The 23,897-nt window shown below is 35.2% G+C and overlaps 1 protein-coding gene across 1 annotated transcript in view; it reads right to left on the bottom strand.

Annotated features, from left to right (window-relative positions):
* grm8a (glutamate receptor, metabotropic 8a) overlaps positions 1-23,897 on the bottom strand; it is a 253,084-nt gene that overhangs the window by 64,501 nt on the left and 164,686 nt on the right. The gene's annotated exons all lie outside the window — the stretch shown is intronic.

Genomic DNA, 23,897 nt, shown 5'->3' on the forward strand with positions numbered 1-23,897 from the left:
AATGCTGGGTATACAGCAAAAGAGTATAGATTTTAAATCCAAAGACATTATGCCAAAGCTTTACAAAGCACTAGTAGGACCTAATTTAGAATACTGTGTTCAGTATTAAAACATTTGTAAAGTAAATTCTTCACTGAAAACAAACAGTATCTAAGGTCATGGTTTGACAAGTCATTGTTCAAATGCCCCATGATGTCATCCACTTCAGTCAATTCGAGTTGCAGTACAAGTAAAATAGTACAATTGGGTTGACCAGCAACCGTCTGGGCATCCAATGGCTAGTGGGCCACTGAAACACCACATTGGAAATGGTATGAAAAAGAACTAAAATATTTACATTGGATTATATTGTTGATTCATATTTATTTATATTCCACATAATGCATGAACAGTTGATGCATAAATACAACTTAAAGCATAAAATGGACTGGGACTGGGAGGAAACCCACACAAACACAGAGAGAACATACAAACTCCCATAGTGCCCCAGGTATTGATCCCAGGGCTCCTGCCATGCAAAGTAGCAATGCTAACCATTGTGCCACCATGATGCTCTATTTCTGAACATTTGTTTATGGAAATAAAAGTGCAATAATGTATGCAGTACAAATTTATGTTCCACACATTTAAATCTATACAGTATTTACCTTTACTTTGCATAGAAGTTAGAAAGATACATCTCCTGCAAATAGATTGTTATGATATCTATGTCTGTGTGTACAAATTAGTTCCTCAATAGATTTTCATCAAAAAGATTCAGTATACATATTTGAACTGCATGAACTTTTCCCCCAACAGCATGTTCTCTTTGTCATTCAAAATGTCTACATTTATCTATCTGAACTAAATACTTGGCAAAATATTGAGGTAATCAATAGATTATTTGACTTAAAATGTTATACCAGACTAGAACACTCAGAGGTTCTAAGCATGTCTATTTTGAAATGATGAGTAAAATCACACTGAAGTACAGTAATTTTTATAAGGTTGCTTTTTGCATCATGCACTCCTGCTGTTCCTTTGATAGCTTCCTTCAAAGCAAAAAATGGAACCCACACAGTGAAAGGTATTGGAATTTTTTTAATGAACTGCTGAAATTTCATAAAAATGTTATACTGAATTTTATATGTGTGTTCTTTATTCTTCCAAATTATTGGTGCTTCTTATGTGATAACTGCATTTATTGTAGTACCATGCCATCTGAAAAAGGGAATGTTGCAATTAGAATAAAAAATAATCTGTGAAGTTGCCTGTAATACTGTCATGAAAATATGGCTGACAAGTGACTGGTCTTATATGCATATCTGAATTCATAAGCAATCAATCAAGTAGTGTAGAGTGTTGATATTTAGTTTACATTATTGTGTTCCTCTCTGTAGATCATTGAAGGTTTAATATTTGTAGATTATTAATATGAGTACTTTTCCTGTGGTTTTTGCCTTTCTTTAACCAATTAATAAAAAAACATTTTTTCAGTTTGTAAAATATACCAATATACTGAGCATGAAGTTAAATTTAGCACTCTATTATTATGTTTTTTTAAAAATAGAGTAATTAGATTTTTAATATTTACTGAGTGAGTTTGGCCTTGTTTTTTTATTGAACCTTCATGACTGACAGTGACAATGTTGCATAAGCACTAAATCACCTCATTAGTGAGACAGTTGATTTGGCATAGGAGATTAGCTTCTTTAACCAGTTTAGCATTAAACCTGGAAAAACCTCGATAATCAAGGAAGAAAAGGACACAAAGGAAAAATATGCCCTGCTCATCAAGAGATCAATGCTTTTGTACCATTGACATGTTGGATTCCTGACTAAGTCAGCACACCGTTATTCACTGCCTGGATTTTTACAGCCAACAGTTTCTAACCTGGGAAGACAATGCAGACATATACAGTCTGTCATGGTAGTCCACAATCTGAGAGTCACAAAACATCACCAAGATCCACACATCATCATGCTCTATTTTTGTGATTGCACAACAACAGCTTCCTTGTGAGATCAGAATGTAACAGTTAATCTATCGGTGCCATTTTAGTCAAACTTGATTCCCATTGCACATTTGTGGGACAAGTTAGGATGACACACAAGGCTGAGAGACCAGAGCCTTTAACGAAGTATATGCTTAGTTTAGTCTAAGAGAAGAACGGGAAGATGGAAATCATGCATCACTGCTTTTATAGCTTGCAGTGTTTCTAACAGTTGTCATACCTACAGTACCAGCTTCTGACTTTTAATGTAGACATTCTGTTCATCATCCCTGTTTTAATGAACATAATTAATTTATCTATATTATGTTTGTTAAAAAAACAGTCTATGGGGTTGAACGTACAAATTGGTGTCTTTGTTGCACTTGAGTGGGTATTTGGTAGGGTAAAATTAAATAGACATGTAGTTAAACTGTTTGACAGAACAGTGGTTTTCAATATTTTTAACCTAACAGCTCACCAGCATATAAAATAACAAAATTATGACCCACTTAGACTTTGACTTATTATTGAAATGTGATGCATACATACAAATAAACTTCCCTAAAGAACTCAAGGAGAATTATCTATGGTATGAATTCTGGAATGAAGGAGAATTCCCTGTCTGTTCCTAACTTTCTTGAGCTGAAGAGGGATTGTTAACAGACATTCTCAAAGGGCCTGTCACACAAAGCCTTTCTCTTTGTTCTTGACAAGTGTTCACAATGGGAAAAATCTATTTTCACACGGGTTGATGAAAATGGTGAATGCAATACCAAGTGTGCTGGTACTCAGAAGTTGGAACCTGTTAATTTTTTCTTCAAACAGATGATGTTAAAATAAATATATTCATCATAATTTTGAAATGTAACCTATAAGTCCAAAAAACTAAGGAAACCCACCTAAACATATAATACTACCCACTGCCAGGTCCGAACTCAAAGACTGAAAACCTCTGGCATAGAAATTTAGAGTAGGTACTGTGCCTGTAAATCTTGTAAGTTCAATGTACTGTAGTAGTGTCATCAGATCTTTTAGTCAAGAACCACTCCTAGACCCTTTAAATTTCCTCACTGTCAAGTGGTTAATGTGTGAAGCACCTTGAAGACATGCCATTTAAAACAAAAAAATATTGTCTTATAAGGAGCACATTTTCTTACAAGATGTTCCTTTAGAGATGCAATAATATATATAGGAACAAGTAATAGGTTTATTCCATGCTGGAAAAAAAAGAAGAAAGAGAACACAACGTTTCGGCTGTGGAGCCTTCTTCAGGTGTGAGCCTACGCATGCTGACGCAGCTACCCACCTGAAATAATATATATATATACCTGTTTCACCGGCCAAAGTCGCTTATAATCCCAAATAAAGATAACATAAAACAGCTGTTCTTGGCTGTTAATTTAACTTCATACATGCAAAAGGGGGATTTAAAAATCTATTTATTAATTTCTGGCGGTGCATGTAATGAAGCACCCAAAGCACGTTAACACTTAAGACTACATTTTCAACATCAGGATCTTGAGTGAAGGATTGATTCACTCAGACCTAATTAACCACAAGTCATGACCCAACAAAAAGATTGACATACTGTATTCAGATTGGCATCACCAAGGATTCACTTCTAAAAAGCCCTGATAGCATTGAGCATATGCACCAGCTTCATGAGTTCTATAAGAGCTGAAATACCCCTAATACGTATTCCACAGGAGAGGAATGTCATAAATAGGTTCATTTATTGATAGGTCTAGGTAAAATAGACACATAACACAACTGTAAAGAGATAGTTCTCTTTAAATTACAGCTTGAAGCAAAAATAACCAAAATGTAAAAAAAAATCCTAAATTAATCTATAAGTTTCCAACTAGACTTCTTTGTGAGCTCTCTCATTTAAGTTCAGCCATGCAGCTAAGCTGCTTACAGGCTCAAAACACTACGTCTGTATCAATTACTTATACATTTCACATATCACTTGTACAGTACATTCCAAAAAACATAAAACCAGGTAGAAAGAAAACAGCATCATGCTACTGTACATAACAAGGTCTTCTTACATCTCTTACATCTCTAAGAAGCATGTGTGGAATGACCTGACCACCAGCTAAGGTTTTGGCAATTCAGTGATTTGGAGGTTAGACTTGTTTCAGTAACCAGGCTTTGACGGCACCCACTGAGAAGCAGTCAGCTACAGTACCTCACCATTCCCTTTCTAACTTGTAAGGAAAGTTCCTTGAATAACTTTCAGCATTTCAACATGAAGAACAGCACCATATCTTGCCGTTTCTATTTTTTCAAGAAGTCTGATACAGGGCTGCACTATTTTGTAAGACTGCCAGGTGGCGCAGTTAATACGTAAAGTACCGCAGCTGTGTGTTCAATGGTTATCAGACAGATCTTATTTTAATAATAAAAATTAAATGTTTATTAACCTACTGTATTAGTGGTTTCTGGCACTAATCATACTGCACAGTACACCTACTCTAAATAAGATACTGTATTTCACACTACTGTAGTGTACATTTTGATTATTAAAATCTACTATACATAATGGCTTTAAACACATGGGATTTAAAAGCAAATAAAATTACTTTTAAAAATTGATTTCTGTTATGTACCTACAGTATATAAACAGTTTTTCTTTAAGGAACACCACACTTTTGCCACAGCAAGCTGCAATAATAATGACAAAATGTTTTTGATTTATAATATGATGTTTTTATTGTGGTTTTCCGTGGTTTTGTATAAGTTTTCATTTTTTTATTTGCTGAAATTTTATTTCAGAACACTCTGGGTTAATTTGTTTTCACTTTCTCTACCAGCAATTATAGCATCATTAATGTTAATTCCTTGTTTTTATATACAGTATGTTATATAACGTTTATTTGCAGTGTAATGGAAATTAAAACTTCCAATCAAATAAAACCTTCACTTGTAGTTTTTAATTTCACTTGTCTAATTAATGTTTGGCAATTCAGTGGTAGACTTTTCTCCTCTCAGGCAGAAGACCCAGATTCAATTCCCAGGTTCAATATAAACAGGGTATTTGTCTATTTATTTTAGACAATGACATGAAATGAAGCAACCTTTTCACTAACATCTAACACACAACAATTGCCATTGTCAATCTTCTTTGGGCAGTGAAAAGCTAAATTCAGCTTTCTCAAGTTCAAGTTTATTGTTATTATATTCGTACACAGGTTTATGGTATAACGAAATGCTATTTAGCTAGCTCTCAGACAGTAAGTTATACAAAAAAACAACAATAAAATTGTATAAGAAAGAAAGACAGAGACAACAGGTAATGTGCAAAACAAAATCAGTTGTGCAAAATCAAACATCAACAGAATGAAATAAAGGATAGAAAATTATGGGGAGAGAACTTCTTGACATGTGAGGGGGAGGTAGATTTCAGTGCATGTTTGAGTTTTGATAAAGAGAGAAGGCACTGCAAGGGTTCAGATCATGGGTGAGAGAGGCTGGGAGCTTAATAGTTTGATAGTGCGGGGGTAAAAACTGTCTCTGAGTCTGGTAGTCCGGGCCTGGTTGTTGCGGTACCGTTTTCCGGATGGTAGAGGGTCAAACAGTCTGTAGCTGGGGTGTGTGGGGTCTTTGATGATGCTTAGAGATTTCCTCAAGCACCGTTTGTCATAAATGTCCTGTATAGATGAGAGGGCAACCCCAGTGATGGACTGGGCAGTTTTCACCACCTGCTGTAGGGCTTTACTTACGTTGTTTAAGTAAGACCAATGTAAGTGCAATCCCTTGACCTTCCAACAGCACAAAGTTTATTTCCACACAGAATGGATAATTCAAGACATTAGGGATTAAAATAATTAGGGATCAAAATAAAACCTGCTGAATTGACCACCTGCAGTACTGTATATATTGGTTAGACTAATGTCAATCACTAAATAGCTACCTTATACATTGAATATAAAAACATTTCTGCATTCTTTGCGTATGCTGCTTGCTAGTGTTCATGGAGAAAGTGAACACTGAAGATATTGATCAGTAATGTGTATTCACTTTTATTCATTAACTTTAAAATGTAATTTTGGAAACAAAATACATATCTATATAAATATCTTTCAGCTAACTGAAGTATAATCTAAAATGTATAAAAACAAGTACAGTACCTAATATATAAATAGCGTAATAAAATAATAGCACTACTGAAGACAATGTTCAAATTTATACACCTAAATATGTTAAAAATAAATTTTATAAATGTATTCCTCTAATCCTTTTTTTGGTCATCTGGTATTTCACAAAGACTATTAGGCTATTGAAGGTTATAATTACTGAGCTTTAAAGGAGACTGAACACAAAAGTTAAAACTTCAGTGCCATATTATCATAGTGAAAGTTAGAGCATTGTCCAAAATTGTCTGAATTAAAAAAAATATTCACATCACTAAATCTAGTGATGGCTAGAACAAATCATTAAGAAATCCATTTTTGACAGTAAAGGCTCATGGGTTTATTACTTTTCTAAACTATTCTGTGCAAATCACAGTATTTCACAAATTGAAGTAACACAGAATTAGTTTTTAGACAGTTTCAATAATTACGAGATTGGGACACATACTGTAGGTGAAACTTGTGTTGTAAAAAGATGCCATCGTCTCTTTGAAGAACCGAAATACAGTACAGTACATCTGCTCTGCTCCTGAAAAACTCCAAAGTTTCCAGTATATTGTAAGCAAATTCTTTTGACTTCTGGCAAGAAGTTCAAGCTTAGTCATAAATGGGCTTCACAATAACGATACCATTACAAAGCCAGCATGACACTCAATGGCCAGATGGTTAATAGATCACCCGATTGGTCATCGTCTGTCTCTAATCAAGCTTTTATGGCATGAGATAAAGAAAAAACATGTCAGACGTATCCCACACAACTTGGTGGTGCTGGAGATATTCTACATGAAGTAATGAGAATGGTAAATTGTGTCAAAATGATATTTGAATTTTAAGAAGACAGAAAAAAGCAAGCATCTCCTTGAGCTTATCAAAGCCAAATTTAAAATAACATGTCAATTAGTTTTTACATGCTCTGTTGATACAATATTGCAATATTGAAATACATACAGATCTTGATGTACAGTATTTATATTGACAAATACTAAATGTGTACCTGAGTATTAATATTGAACTAAATTTTAGTTCAGTAGTTCTGTCAAACTCTAAGGCATAGTAGGTACACTATCATTTAAATTGGTATTATTTATTGAGGCAACCCGCTTAGTAGAATACAAAAACCTAACCATGAGGATGAGGCTGTTGGAACCCCTAAAAGAAAGAAGAGAAACCCCATAATAATACCAATGGAGACTTTGTAAATTCTAAAGATTAAAAATAAAATATTAATGAGGATACAGTTAAAATATTGAATGAATAAAGGAATTTTGAAAGGTTCAATGGAAGTAACATTTCTGAGCTAAGCACTGTGAGTGGAGAATTCTAGATGCAATGCTCTGAAAGACTGTTGTGTGAGCAAGAATGATAAAAGGGTTATTGGAATAATTTATGAAAGAAAAGGAGTTGGTTTCAGTGCAGCATCATGTCTGGAGGCTGTCTCCAAAAAAGCATCAAAACAGGCAGTAAAAAGCAGATAAAAGAAATTGGAGATACAGTACTTTGAGACACCATGTGGCTGCAAGTCATTTGTTCTGTAGGTAGGTCCCTGGGACATAACCAGGTGAGCTGGGTCACTGGTTGAAAAAATCAGGGGGAAGTCAGGGACTACACTGCATTATGTTGGATGCCATTGTTGAAGGTAGGAGGTCATGTCACCACCACTGCCTGGGCCACAACTATGACATTTAAAGAAGCTAGACAGCAGAGTGGGTATTGGAGGTTGTGAACATTGTAAAAGAGGAGCTTTAGCTTTACAGGGACTTAAAGCAGGACATTCAAGTTCTCAATGCTAGGCAAGCTCATGCCTGACAGCATAAGGGGGTTAGCAGAGAAAGGGAAGAAAATGAGACATGGAGCGCTGGGGGCTTAGGCAGATGGTTCGGACACCCTATGAAAAAATAAAAAGAAAGCAAATGATCAAACCCATCAGAGACTGGAAGACAGCTGAGAGAGAGTAATCATGGGTAAAGAGGACAAGGTAGGGGTCAGCCCCGGGGAGCTGGTTGTGCTAAAACTGCAATGAGGCACAGCATCAGCAGGACAGATCAAGAAAAAAAGGAAGGTAACATGGCTCCGGCGACCACAATGTTTTTTGATAGAAATTCTGTATACAGGTTGGACTGGGGAAACTTGCATGGAAAACAATGTGCTTGGAGCAGATTCAATAAAGGATTTGAAGATGGATCCAGCTGTTGGAAATGATGTGAGTGCACTGATGCAGCTGGATAGGGACAGACAGAGGTCAGAGTGGCGAGTAAGACCTCTGGAAAGCTTGCAAAAAGGCAGTTGTGGGGTTTTGTTTTCTTGTGAAAAAAAGAAAGAATCACATGGTGAGTTCTATCTTTTTTTTGCCATATAAATTTGTGTGAATTTATGATAGGAAAATGCTAAATACAAAACAAAATGTGCAGTACCAGAAACAGTAGATCCAAACTAGTAAATTAGTGGCTTGACTTGACTTACAGTACTTCTGAACATATAGAATTGGAGCTCAAATAACTTCAAACAGCTTACATCACTTGCTAAAATAATATTTTAAGTGTTGTTGTACTAGTGAATAGAGGAATGCTGATATGTTGATGTACAGTATACAGAGAAGTATTAAAAACACATCAAATGCAAAATGAAAATAATCACATTTATTGCATTTTTAATGCCTCACAGTTCACAGTATTTATCCATGTATGACATTGATGGAAAATAATTCAAACTGTTTAATAGTTTTTCCCTTCTACTTGAAAATGTAATAATGACAAGAAGCCAATAATGTTGTGCTGGCCAAGACAGACAAAAATGCAAAGATAATCCTATGAACAAATAAACACATACAGTATAAAGAAGAATGAAAAATTATATGACATATACAGTATGATGTTACCATTCCTTTCATGAAATGACCCCTTATTCTAATGTAGAAATTTTCTTTCAGGAAAATAAAATATGGTTGCACCATCTTTGTGTTTTTATAATTTCCATACCTTTTACTTTGCTCATCCCTGAGAATGTATTCAATTCCTTTTTTCTATAATAAACACTAACCCCCATCTGGTCACATAAAGTGGATTTTATAATGACACCTTCCTCTGTGCCCTTCTAACACTGTCAGCTGCTTTTAATACTTGGAAACAACCAAATCATTAGTAGGGTGGCAGGGAGTACTTTAATTTATGCTACCTGTAATTACAGAGCAAAATGCAGCTTGTGTGATTTGTTGTAAAGGTCTCACTGATGAAGGTGGATGGTAATCCAAAACACAATATTGCTATTTACTGTTTTTATTTTCTGTTACCTGTAAAGTCACTGCAGCTAGTAGCTCCATTATGCTTCTCCAGCTCATTTTTCATAATTTATACCCTCATCTCTATTACAGTATATACTGTATTCACACAGGCATTGTATTAACGGGAAAAGCACCACTTCTGTCCCAAAGAAAGGCAAACTGGCCTAGATCCTTGTATAACTAACAGTGCTGCAATTATCACAGATTAATAGGTGCTAGGTGAATTAATTATTTCATTTTGATTTGCTACTTTATTCATCATATGAAACATATTGCTAACAATATTCCAAATAACTGGAAACTCATCCAATGTCTATGTCTACAGTATAATCATCTATACACAACTTTAGATGAAAAAGAATGGGAATTTCTGTTCATTCTGTATCACTTCTTAATATCAATTTGTGATGAAGATGTTAACATAAATAATTGCAACATTTTAATACCAGTAAACTACATCCATCTATTCTCTAACCACTTCTTCCAATTCAGGGCTGCAGGGAGTCAGAGCCTGTCCAAGTAATGAGTGTAAGACAGGGTACACCCTGGATGGGATGCCAGTCCATTACAGGGCAAAGAGACACATGCACACACACAATTTTTTTGCAGAAGCCAATTAAACTACCAGTATGTTTTTGGACTGTGAGAGGAAACTGAAGTGCATAAAAGTAACCCACGCAAACATGGGAAAACAAAACGTATCTCACATTCTTTATGTATTTTTTCAGTTATGTGCACAGTAAAACGTGACAGAAGAACAGTTTCACCTTTGCGCTTTGCTTTGTGCTTCAAATTGGTCATAGCTCGACACTTTCATTTTTTGTTGAAGTTTGGTGCTGTGAACTTGTACAGTACTTGTGTAAACCACAAACCCCTTAACCTACATTACACATAAGAGGAACATGGATACAACCTGGTGGGGAGAGATTTTTCAATTATCTTTTAAGTCTTATGCAATAGCATTTTAGCCCTCAGGGGAAGATCTTCAGAACTGTCACTCAAGAGAAAAACATAATATTGCATAAAACACAGAAAAGAAATGTGCTAAGACTGTGCACTTAGGTAATCTTTCAGTCTTCAAACTCAGACCTTTTCCTCAAATTGAGAGATGCAGTATGACATTCTTTTCTATGCATGGAGAGGTTACATGACACTAATGGAAGGCACCATAAGCTTCTGGACAACTGCCTTCTGTTGTGTTCAAACTGCTGTGAGTTTATTACTTTTTACATGTTGTGTAAATTATGAGTGCCTCTCCCCTCAACCACCATCCATTCTATTTTTGTTTATTTTTCCAAAAATATTCTCAGTCAGGCCTACAAAGATGCTCTGCTATAATGCTTTCATTATGTTCTGTACTTTGTTGCTACAGCATGAATTAATTGGAATAAATAACAGAAAATAAATCCTTTCTTTACAAAAATATTCATCCATTAAGTCACATTTACAGTACAACAGTACATGTCACCTTCTGGAGAATGCATGAGGTGGAGAAAGGCTCTACATGATCACTACAGTTTCTATTCCTGAACCTTTGACAATATCAAATAGGTGGTGATTCTCACAGTGGAATACAATCACTGAATAACTAAAGAGAAATTAAATATGAAACGGTGGTGTGCAATGATTTTTCTTTTTTTTTCTAATTGGAAAAATGTTCTCATCTTATTCCTTTTCAGCAACTACAGTCTGTTCAAGAGTAATAAGATGGCTGTATCTTTTATTAGAGAAGTCTTAATTAACACATACTTTAGTGAACTGAGACTTCATGTTTGTTGAATTAACTGCAATACCCTTTTACAACTAAATCCTCTGGATACCATTTACCTTGAACCAGAATGATCCCCAGAAAACTCTGTTGTTGGTTGGTGGGATCTATCAAGCAATTTTCCACTTTATCGCAGACAATTGTCTGGAGAATCAGTATCTTATGATAATGGTACATTAAAAGTATTACAAGACTATATCATAGTATTTTCTTCCATTTCTCCACTACATGAGTACAGAGAATAAAAATCAATTTCAATAAGTAAAGATGACAGTGGATAAGACTAGTGCAAATACATTTTTAAAGGTTTTCCATAAAGTAAACATATCTGCACATACAGTACTGTATCTAGTAAATGTTATTCAAAAAGGTTTCTTGAATATATGTTAACAATTCATTCATTGTCTATCCTTTGGGCTGAGGATGATTGTCTTTCATGAAACCAAGGGTGACTGATAATGCTAATACAGGATCTGTACACTCTCTGGCAGAAAATAACTGGTGTGTACTACACAATACAGCCACGGTGAGCTCTCTTCAATGCTCTCATTTTGTATCCTCATTCTGACATGAAAGATTTTGACATGAAAGTGCAAGGCTCCTTATCATATATCCCACTTCCATCTGGTTAAGTGAATGGGTCATAATTCCCCAGGCATTAAGATCAATATTGTATTCAGTACCTGCTTTCTTTACATCCAGAAAATAGAGCATAGGATAATTAAAGGAAAGTGACTTAATGCTACCCTGAGTGACAGATCATAAGTACCTCTTGATGCTTGCATTTACTGTATTGTGATATAATCCTTCATATTACTAGCTGTAATTGCTCTCCTGTATTGTTTTGTAATGTGTAACATATTGCATCATGTCAAATTCTAAATGTAATAGCACTGCATTCTATATCATTTTGACATGTTTTTGTTGTAAGGTATTTGTTCTAAAATTAAGTACCACAGTCATTGGCTAAGCATAAGATTATAGAGAAAAGGTCTGAACATGAGAAAGGTTACAAAGAAGCCAAGGCAATTCAGCCCATGTAGTCCATTTGATAGTAGCTAATTAATTCAAGAATCTCATCCAGTCATTTCTTGACAAAAGCTGTTACTGTTCGACAGTTTCTTTCCATATTCTCACAACCCTTTGTATAAAGAAATACAGTAGCTCTGATTTTTGGATGTAAATGTTATTCCACACTTGTGTCGCCTGTGTTGTTCATTCTAAAGGATTCCACCAGATTGCCTTTATGAATCCATTTGAGGAATGTGAATTGAGCTCCCCACTGTAATATCCATGCAACCGCAGGCTTGCAATCCCAGATCACCATGGCAAACAGCCACGCTTCCACGCAGCCTGCATCTTCCACCAGGGCTGTACAGGTACATACTCATTATGGGTATTTAGCTTTACCCCTTTCCCTAATTCATGGGCACTTATCTCGTTTACACCAGATATTTAAATCCTGCATGCATTCTACTCCGGCACTCAGTCATTGGGTTTGCTTCCCTGGAGTCAAATGCCTTCCTTGCTGTGCTTTGTTATTCCTTTCTTGCTTCATTGTGTTCAAACTCTTGTTCCCTTCCTCATTTACTCTCCCAGATTCCCCATGACTTGTTATTCCATGTGTGTATCTGGCCTTGGATTGATTAGAAACTGTGACTTGGATTACTGGATTTTCCCTTTTCTAATGTCTGATGTTCTAATGTTCTAATTCCTACTCCACTGCTCTCAGTGTAGTGTTTCATAAAATTCACCTTTCAGTTCTGTGGCCACTGCCCTCTACAGGTCAGACTGTCCCATAACACCCACATAGTCTTCTCTGTTCAAGACTAAAAAGGTTCTATAATAATTGCTTACACCTATATAGCGCTTTTCTGGACACTCCACTCAAAGCGCTTTACAGGTAATGGGGACTCCCCTCCACCACCACCAATGTGCAGAATCCACCTGGATGATGCGACGGCAGGAATAGTGCGCCAGAACGCTCACCACACATCAGCTGTCAGTGGGGAGGAGAGCAGAGTAATGAAGCCAATTCATAGATGGGGATTATTAGGAGGCCATGATTGGTAAAGGCCAATGGGAAATTTGGCCAGGACGCCAGGGTTACACCCCTACTCTTTTCGAGAAACGCCCTGGGATTTTTAATGATCACAGGGAGTCAGGACCTCGGTTTTACGTCTCATCCAAAGGACAGCGCCTGTTTAGTCCCCGTCCCTATACTGGGGCATTAGGACCACAGGGTGAGCGCCCCCTGCTGGCCCCACTAACACCTCTTCCAGCAGCAACCTTAGTTTTTCCCTGGAGGTCTCCCATCCAGGTACTGACCAGGCTCACACCTGCTTAGCTTCAGTGGGTTGCCACTTGTGAGTTGCAGGGTGATATGGCTGCTGTCAGTTCTGTCAGTGTAGGACATTCCATTAAACCCAGGAATGTTTTTAGTTGCTCTTCTCTGGACTGATGTCTTTCTGTAACATGGTGACCAAGATAATATGCTATACTCCAAATAAGGTCTGACAAGTGCATTTTATTTTTTCATAATTTATTAATTTATTTTTTCTTTGCTCTCCTCCCCACTAATAGCTGGTGTGTGGTGAGCGTTCTGGTGCATTATGGCTGCCGTCGCATCATCCAGGTGGATGCTGCACATTGGTGGTGGTGGAGAGGAGTCCCCATTACCTGTAAAGCGCTTTGAGTGGAGTGTCCAGAAAAGCGCTATATAAGTGTAAGCAATTAATTATTATTATTATTATTATAATATATGATTCAAGTTCTACAATTCAAACTAATATTCTTTCAGTTTTAATGACGTAATATTTCATTAATCCATCTTCTAATTGCTTTAGAGCCCATTTGCTTTAGAGTACAGCAAGAAATGCGTGCAGGGCCACACCCTGGATGGGATGTCAGTCCATCGCACCTACTATTTAATATACCATTTTATTCCTTTCCAATATTTTCTAGAAGAATGTAAATGATGCCATTTTAATACAAAGCCCATTCTTCTTCAGTATTTCCCATTTTGTGTTCACAGTTTATGTTTTTAAGATCTGCATGCAAAACTCTACACTTGCCTTCATTAAATGTGATTTCCCAGGTGCTTCCCCATTCTTGAATTTTATCTACATCTTTTTGAATTTCATTTGATGCTTTGACAGTGTTTACTAATCTTCCTATTTTATTATGAACTGTAAGCTTAACTAGTTTAAACTAGTAAACAAGCCTGAATGTAGATCATTGAAACACATTAGGCAGAGTAATGGTTCTAGTACAGATCCCTCTGGTATCCCACTTACCGGTACTGTATATCAACCACATTTGAGCATTTTGCCAATTCTCAGTCTAAACACATGTATTTCCCTAAATGCCTACAAACTGTAATTTGAGAATTAATCTTTTATGAGGAACTTTAAAAAGCCTACTGAAAATGTAGATACTCTATATACTATGTTTTTGTACTGTATGTACATAGCTCTTATTGCTATATTTAAAGAACTCCAAGAAATCAAGTTGAGCACTTATAATCCATATTTAATATATCGTAGTTTCTATAAAGATGTTCCTTAGTTCAATTCTGATTTCCATAACTTTACATGGAATAGAAGTCAGACTTATTGATTCATAATTACTTGATTCAGTTTGTTCACACTTCTTATGGATGGGCCAAATTCTCCAGCTCCTGGGTACTACTCCTATGTTGATTGACTGTCGAAAGGTGTGTCAATGGCTTACGAATAAAATCTCTTGTTTCCTTAAGTACAACATGTTGGATATCAAGCAGACCCTGAAGATTTGTTCATGTTGAGTGACATTCATTTAATATAGAAGCCAATTCTATTTCAATTTTTAGAGGTTTCCCATTGTTGTACCAGATACATGTCCTTTTTCTGTTGTAATGCTGAAATAATCTTTTTTTTATTTATTTTAGCTTTCTTTGCAGTATTTCTGTATCTCAATCTGTAAAGCTTTCAGGTGCTCGAAGCACACATGATTAGAGTTCCCTGATGGTTCTCTCACCTCTACTAGAAACACAGAATATCAGCTTCTACAACATGCCTTGTTCCATACTACCATAATCCTCTGTACAAAAAAGTGCCTCTTTTCACAGATTTTAATACTCTTCCTTGTAGTATCCACTGGTGCCCTCTGGTTCGTGTCTCACTGTTGATTCTGAAGACATCTGAAGGCTTTGTCAAAGCCTTTGAGAATTTTGAAAGCTTGTATTAGGTCCCCTGATACAAATAACATACTAGTGCAATTCTGTATGTTTGTGAATTCTGAAACTTATAAATTTACAGCTATCCAAATACAGTACATTTCTCATTCTAAATTCTTACGGGAGCATTTCAACAAAACAGGGTGATTCTTTGCCAGGGATCGCCTGTTTTACATATTCTAGAAAGGAAATGTTCCCCAAGGATATCCCAACAGTAAAACAAGGTTTTGCATAAAAAGTCTCTGTTGTACTTATAGTTTATTATTTATATAAGCATAAAAAGGGCTTTCCTATACTGTACATATAAAACATCTCAAATGGTTTGTTACTGTTCACTGAACACTAATCACAAAAAATAAATGGTACATTCAAAGAACAAGATACGAATACTTGCAATACAATCAAGCCATGATGCCAGTTTCATATCTGGAAATCTCCATTAGGAAAATTTATAATCCATACATGCATGCATGTGAAAATTGCAAAGCCCGTATTATTCACTCAGCTAAGGCAGACATTGTTCCATAAGGATTTTTCATTGAGAGACCTATTAGTGCAGCTGTAAAAAATTAAAACATTTCATCTTCAATCATCTTCAATTGCCCTCATGTTAAATTAGTGGGAAATAAAGCAGAAATATAAATTAATATTAAATTATATTAAATTTAATATTACAAAAAAAACTGTTTTAACAGGCAACTGTCTAATTGGCTTGATTGTTATTTCTTGTCATTATTCCATAATCCTGAACTAGATGACAAGTAAAAAATAAAGCCTGGGTGTGGATCTCAATTAGTAATGTAGCAGATGGTGAGGGATGATTGACATGGGATCTGCTGATAAATGCATTTTATGCAAAGGGTGATGCTAATAATTTCTGTTTTTTTTTTCTCAGAACTGAACAACATGGCCAGTCTTTCAGCATAATTTAATATTGCTATGCTCATAATATACTTGAAACTGTATTTTGTTCAGTTTTCTATTTACTTTGTGCATTGTGCATTGATTTAATGAAATACTTCAAGAAACATTTAAGACATTATACAGCTCTTAATTTTAGGCTCAGATTCGCCATTTTACTGAATTTGTAAAAGGTGATCAAAGGCAATTTGGGGAAAATTGAATTATTTCTAACCTGTGGTTCCAAATGATTGCTGGTGAGAACAAGGTGATAAGAAATTGAAGAATCAGTTTGTTAGCTGTCATAGAAGTTGACATCTCCATCTTTCAAGCAATTTGGCAGGATTCAAAAGCTCCAAGCAGCACTTACACTAAGAGTGAAAAGGGAGTCCTGATGCCTAACAGCCAAGGGTACCGTGAAGGCTACCACTAATGTAATGTAAAATCAGTAACTGAAAATATGAAGTTCTTTCAGATGGGCCGCTTATATTCATTACGCGATAGCATTTCACATTTTTAAGGCTAAATGGTTCCATATCTGTCAGTGCAAAATTTATTGCCTAAATTATTAGGCTTAACTTTGCAATTTTTTCCCACAATTTCATCCTTTAAAACGTTCCAGTGACTTAGATGGCTGTATGAAGAGCTAAGCTTTAATGCACTTGGCTGCATTTGGGGTAATTTCATAGACAAACTTTAAAACTGTATTTTGAATATAAAACAGACAATCTTCCATACATGAAAGCCTTACATACAAAGCCAGATATCCGATGTTAAAAAGATTTCCCATAATCATACTGTACCTAAATGGCTAGTATTTTGCGAGTACCAAGTATTAAACTGTAAATATAAACTGTCTTGGTTTGTCTGGGATATCATGTTTGACTAAGGGAGTTAGGAAGCAAGCAATAAACCAAGAATTAATGGAAAGTTCTGAAATAAAAGGAAAATAAGGAAATTCCTCATTTTGATAAGAAAATACTCCAAAATAAATAAATAAAAGCCAAGGGAATACTATTAGATGTCCTAAATACAGTATGCATTATTATTTTTGGTAAAATAATTACTTTAGTTGCCACGAGGTGATATTCTATACAGTCTTTACTACAATCTTTTCGATTCATAGGATAATTTATACCATTTAACTTCATATCTAGTTAATCCATTTATTTCTTTTTAGCTTTGTAAAATTAATTTAGATTTTTTAAAGCTTGTGACATATCTAGTATCCACACAAAAAGCCCTTCTTCATTGATTTCTAAATACTGTTCATTCTCATCAATAAAACAAAACATAATTAAAATATTGAATTGCTTTTAAAAGGAAGCAACTTTTGTTGAGCTTGAAATTTGATACACAAGGGACAAATTCAATTATACTTATAACTCAATAAAAATAAGACTATCTAAAACTGACTACAAATCTGACCATAAACACATAAATGCAAATATTTGCACTACCTTAAGAATAAGAAAGATTGCAAATGAGAGGGCAGTTTGATGTGTCTACTTTAGCTCATTTGGTTGCTACAGTAGTAGCTAATTAATCTGAGGATATCATCCAGATATTTCTCCTTCAATAAAATAGTTTTGCTGCTTTTTCTTTACTCCCACAACCCTTTGTGTAAAACAATTCCTATTCTCAGGTTCAAATGCATTACTCTTCAGTTTTCACTTGTGTCTTTTGGATCACTTACTTTTACTTACTGGTTTGTTACTAACACATCTAATGCGTTGATAATGTATTTATGGATTATAGATTATGAATACTTGAATAAGGTCTTCTTGTAGTCTTATCTGTTTGAGAATTTAAAAATTCAGTTTCCACCTGTCAGAGCAGAATGAACAAGTGGAAAATAAAAGACTAAAAGTACTCAATTTTTTTGACAACCTGATGCTTCTAAAAATGTCACCTGGAAGCTTGGTAAGTCAGTGCCTCTGTGACTTTATCCAAAGAGGCTGTTTTCCCAGCTCCATATTTTCTCTTGCAGAATTTTCTCCAGGCATAAAATAAGTACAGAGCCTTCACCTTCAGTCATAATCAAACAGATAAGCCCTGTGTTACCCCTTTTCAGTTTTTGTTCTGAAACACTTGGGCTCAGCTGTGTGATATCAGCCCTGGAATACGGACACTTTTAATAGAAGAAAAGCAAGACCTAAGCATGGCATTCTGTTTATCCTAATTCAAAGTTTTTAATCTTAGTAGAGTGTAAATATTTCAATGACTGAAAAAGCATGCACTCTTTGTGAGTGTCCTGTCGTCTGTTATATTAGTATCATTATAAAACATAATTAATAATTAATATTCTTATTATTTTCTGATTTTTTTTCTAACCATTTGTAGGCATTTTGCAGTCTATTTGTTTTAACATTCCCTTAAATTGGACAAGATATTAAAGGCCTAAAAAATTATAGTAATAAATATTAAAAGGATCATGATCAAACTTACATGATTATGTTTTGAACTAATCTGTCAGTTTTCCCTCAAGGCTTTCTAGAAATGCAAAGTTATTTTAAAGTTAATTTTGAAATTAAATTAATTTACAGATAATATAAAAACAATTATATGATTAACTGCAGAAATATGTGTTTATCTTATGTTTATCAGGTAAATATTATGGTTGAATATTCAAATTTATGGAAAAGCTTCTGTAAATCCATATCAATAAGCTCATCACCTAAAGGATTAAATGTCTACAAACTACAGGAGAAACACACAAAATAAAGGCAGACTTCATTACTTTCTGAGCCTACAGTTTGCCTCACTGTGGACATACTATAGTGAGTAGACTGTGAAGACAGAAATGTTTTGCATCTGTTCTTCCTGTGTAACTAACTCATTCACAAATTAATGCTGGTTCAATTGAAAACAAAAGATTGAGAAGGTGTCCAGAAAGAGGAATGGCATACTATCTTCAAGTATTTGGATACAAGTCAGAATGAACTAAACTAATTTAAATTTCCCAGTGGTACACTGCAGCCAATAGTGAACCCAATCACTCTAGTCCATCCACCTATATACAGTATATAGGGACCAGTATTGCAGAGGCTTATCCCGTCAGTGAACCTGCATTATGTTGAACATGGTGGAGATAATTTGTTTTCTTATACACTTAGCACCAAGATAAGTTCTAACCCAATCACCTGATGTGGCTCATCATGGAAATTCTACCCAGTAGCCCGAGAATGTTGTCAGTGTCATGATGATTTTACATTTTTCTGAAGCGCTGTGACTTAATTTATTTTGGAAGCTTGGGTTTTTCTTAATAATAAAACTTTGAATATTCATTTTTATTTGCAGAAGCCTTTAGGTCTCTGCATTCAATTTTAACATTAAACCTTCTCTAAGGTGAGTAAATAATTCAAAATCTGACTCGAAGTACTGTTCATTTGTTTTGTATGCTGGAATTAAATATCCTGCAATAACATTTGTCATATCTACAATATTGCATATGTAGAACATACATAAAAGTAATTGCAGTCTTCTAGAAATGGTCTTCCATTTCTTAAAAAAAAAAGTATGTGTTATAGAACATGGTCGTATGTTATGGATTACTTGTTGGTAATAGTACAAATATATTACATTATGAATTTAATTAAATTTCTTTAGTCAAGAATCCTGTGTGAAACTAAATTATATTAACTGTGGAATTTAGGCTCTTAGAAATCTTAGAAGGTTTTAATTTCACATATTAGTAATTGTAAAATTGAATCTATGAAGTTTTTTTCTTTCATTTGTACAATAATGAGTTTGTGAAGTCATGTGACATTTACAATAATATGTACAATTTTGTATTGATTTTGTTTGTAACATGATCTGCTGCTATTTGGTTCTCTTGTCACAATGTGATGCTTGCTTCAAGAAATATTCACTGCATTTTGTTACTGACAAAATAAATATATCAGAAGTCCTGTGTCAAGCAAATTTGAATTAAAAAAACAATTGAACTGGAGAACATCCAGAGAGGCAGAGGTTGAATAATTATTTTGATTATGTCAAGCTACTGTATTGGAACAGTAACAATCCCTTCAGATAAAAGCAGTGAATGTCCCAGTTGCTCTTTGTAGCATTACACTTATATGTTGCGAATATGGTTGTCCTTATTTTTGCTATTTATTTCTAATAAAAAGAGACAATTGTTTCCAGTTGTAGATGTGGACCTTAAATCTAAAATGCTTTTCAGATGATCTACCATATATCTAGGAACAAGTAATAGGTTTATTCAATGCTGAAAAGAGAAGAAAGAAAACATAAAGTTTCAGCCGTGAAGCCTTCTTCAGGTGACACCTGTAGAAGGCTCCACGGCCGAAACATTGTGTTTTCTTTCTTCTCTTTTCAGCATGGAATAAACCTATTACTTGTTCCTTTGCAGCCTATGCATGCTGACACAGCTACCCACCTGAACTACTTCACCATAAATCTACTGTATATAGCTTAATATTTTCAACCTAGTTTACAAAACAGACGTTATTACAATAAAACCATAAGATACAGGTTGTCCATATACTTGGTTGTCCATCTGTATGTTTGCTGCTTTAAAGTTCGCTGCCTGTAAATACATATTTTGTTAATTATTTATACTCATACATGTAGTTTTTGTTAGCACACAGTTTGAAAGGGATTACTGGCTTGGAAATGAGTAGATGTTACTGATCGTCAATTTTGTGAATTAACAGTTGGCTGTGTTTAAAGAAACTGTTAAAAGGTGTGCAAGAACTAGAATTTTGATTAACTTGAACAATCCGTTTGTATTATCAGGATTGAGTAGACGTACTTTCCATATACTTTCCATTAACCTCTCTTGTTTACATCAAAACTAAATATTGCACAAATCCACGTATTTAGAGATTCTTGCATGCACACTTTTGAAGCATTGTGCTTCCATGGAAAGATCTGTTTCATGGAACTATGGAACTAATCAAATTCTTTGAGGAAAAACGCAAATGTCAGATTTAGTATCATCCACCTCAAAATCACAACAGGTAGAGGTTCTTACTAAGAGTCTAAAACCACATTGCATGCATTCATTTGTCAATAAGCAGCCTTTGCTGCCACATAAGCAGAGATTTCTTCAGAAAATTACCAACTATACTTTTGAAAAAATATAATGGCAATCATATCATCATTATTTGTTACTCTATATGTCCATAATTATCCACATAACTCTAAATAAATATCTTGAGATATTTATTTATTGAGATATTTATATCTTGAATTTCAGATTGTGGTAAATATTCAGAACAATGTATGTAGTAGCACAATCATTTAAAGGATTCCTGTGCCCGCAAAATGTACAGTAAGATGTCAAACGTAAACAATCTCAATATATTTTGATACAATAATGTACTAATGCTTCAACACCTTCAAAACCACGAGGGTGTAAAAAAGTTAGTGAATGTATTTCATTAGTTTCAACAAGTAATATTACAGATTTATTTGAACTATCAAAACATCACCAATGTAAAACATTTTTCAGCCTCAATAATTTGCATGGTAAATTTGTGCAACCTCCATCCTTCACTGTCCATTGCAGATTTTCTTTGATTGAAGGTGTTTGATTGAAAGTGAAAGAGCTCAAGCAACAAATGAAAGACTGTAGTGATTGTAAACATTTTTTTTCTTCAAGGTGTATTTTTGTGACATAAATTAGGGTCCTGTAAAAATAGTATAATTATAATAATAGTAATAATCAAAACTTGGCAGATTTTATCAATAATCAAAAGTTGCCAGGATCATTTTTACATTTGCAACAGATCATAAACCTTTCTGAGAAACATGACCCTTATACAATCAGATACTGTATGCTCATAGCCTATTTGGCAAGTGAATTCCAAATTTTATACTGTAGGTGTAATTCTAATACCAATAAGATTTATATATGTGAAAATAGGACTCTTTATAATCCAATTTGGCTGCCTGAATACCATTTATTTTTCTTTATTGTTGATAAGTGGCTTTCACCTTTTACTCCTATTGTTAAATAAGTTTTTGGCCACTTAACTCTGAATATGGTAAGTACCTTTTGTGGTGAGCACACTCTTAATCTGTGAGAGTTAGCAGGACAAAGGAGAAAGTGCACTGGTAGCTGCAAAAGTGTGCATGGCCTAAGATGCAAGAGAGAGGCGTCAAAGAGGTTGTTTGACAGCTTTTAACTGGGAAAGTGCATTAAGTCTCAGCATGCAGCAAGGCTAAAGCGACTTGATCTTGTTAGTGTACAGTAGGATGTCTCAGTGTGAGAGTGAGGCACTGAAGACTGTGTGAGCATGAGACCCAGCCTGGTGACGTCAGGAGGTGACACTAGTGGCTGAAGATGGACTTGGGTAGTCTGGGGCTTGACTGGGCTGAGTGGAAGTCCACAGCCGTCACAGAGTGGAGAAGCAGGAGGCTCCAAAATAACTGCAAGAGAGCAGGAGGCCCTATGAGTGTAACATCTGGAAGCTGGAGGTTCCAGGTGAATGAGGGAGTAGGAGGTCCCCCATGAGGGCCATTGGTTTTGGAGGCCCGGGAATCAACCAGCGAAGAGGAAAGAGACATCTAGATGATAGTTTTGTGAGTTAGAGAGAGACCCTTGGCCTGAGAGTCCAGAAGCAGAGCTCTTGAAGTAAGTGTGTCACGTTTCCTGGTGCACCAACAAGGGGGCCATGATCAGAACCACCCTTTGGGGGAGAGTGCGTACAAGTAGAGAAAGAAGTGTGAAAAAGTTCTCCAACAGGCTGTGCCAGCAGTGGCGGCCACTACTTCAGTGGCATTGCAAATGTATTGTGAATTTTTTAAGTGTATGTTATATTTGATGCTTATTCTAATCATAGGGTTTTAAAACTTTTTTTTTCATTCATCATTATTTAATTTGTCTACAGCTATAGAACAAGGGAAGTTTCCTTTCTTTAACTCAAGGACTGCTAGCTGCTGCTACATTCTCTCTCTTTCTGTCTATCCCATTCCATGATTAGCATGTACATTGGTTAACCATTAGCGTACAAAAGCGACTGGTGACCCTGCAGTTCTGCTACCCTGTCACTCCTTCCCTGGAGTGTCCCTGTCAGTAGCAGACAAAGCTAGAGCAAATAAGGGAGGATCATTGCAATATCTTGAATTGAAATTCTCTATACTGTATGTATTCACTCAACAGATAAGAAAGGGTCATTTCAAATAATGTAAAATCTGGTTTACCTTAAGAGGAACCAAACCCGTATGTAACCTAGGGAGTTTGTGTAACAAGGCCATCTGACTGCGATGTGGTACTCTTGTTGATTCTTATCCCAAGCATCCGGACAAAACTTGTTCGATATCATTAGTTTAGTTTAGATTAGTTTTAATATGAAATTTGCTAAGTGTTTCAGAAGATGCAAGATGATTTTAAATGTTTTGCTCCTGAAAAATTTCCAAAATGTACCATGACTGTAAAAGAAAATTAATATTATCAATATTTTTTTTTTATTGGTGCTGTCTTTTGTAAAATTAGCTTTTTATAATTGTTGGGTATATCCAGGAAAATGGAGGCAAATTCTGTTCTGGAGCAAAAGAGATTCTTTGCACAGCCTGTGCAAATGATCAACAAAAAAAAGAAAGTGCACAAAAAATCAAATGGTATTATATTGCATTTTTCCATAGATTTTTCATTAATATA

The sequence above is a fragment of the Atractosteus spatula genome, chromosome 8 (genome assembly GCF_055471065.1).
Source record: "Atractosteus spatula isolate fAtrSpa1 chromosome 8, fAtrSpa1.hap1, whole genome shotgun sequence".
In the NCBI taxonomy this organism is placed as follows: Eukaryota; Metazoa; Chordata; class Actinopteri; order Semionotiformes; family Lepisosteidae; genus Atractosteus; species Atractosteus spatula.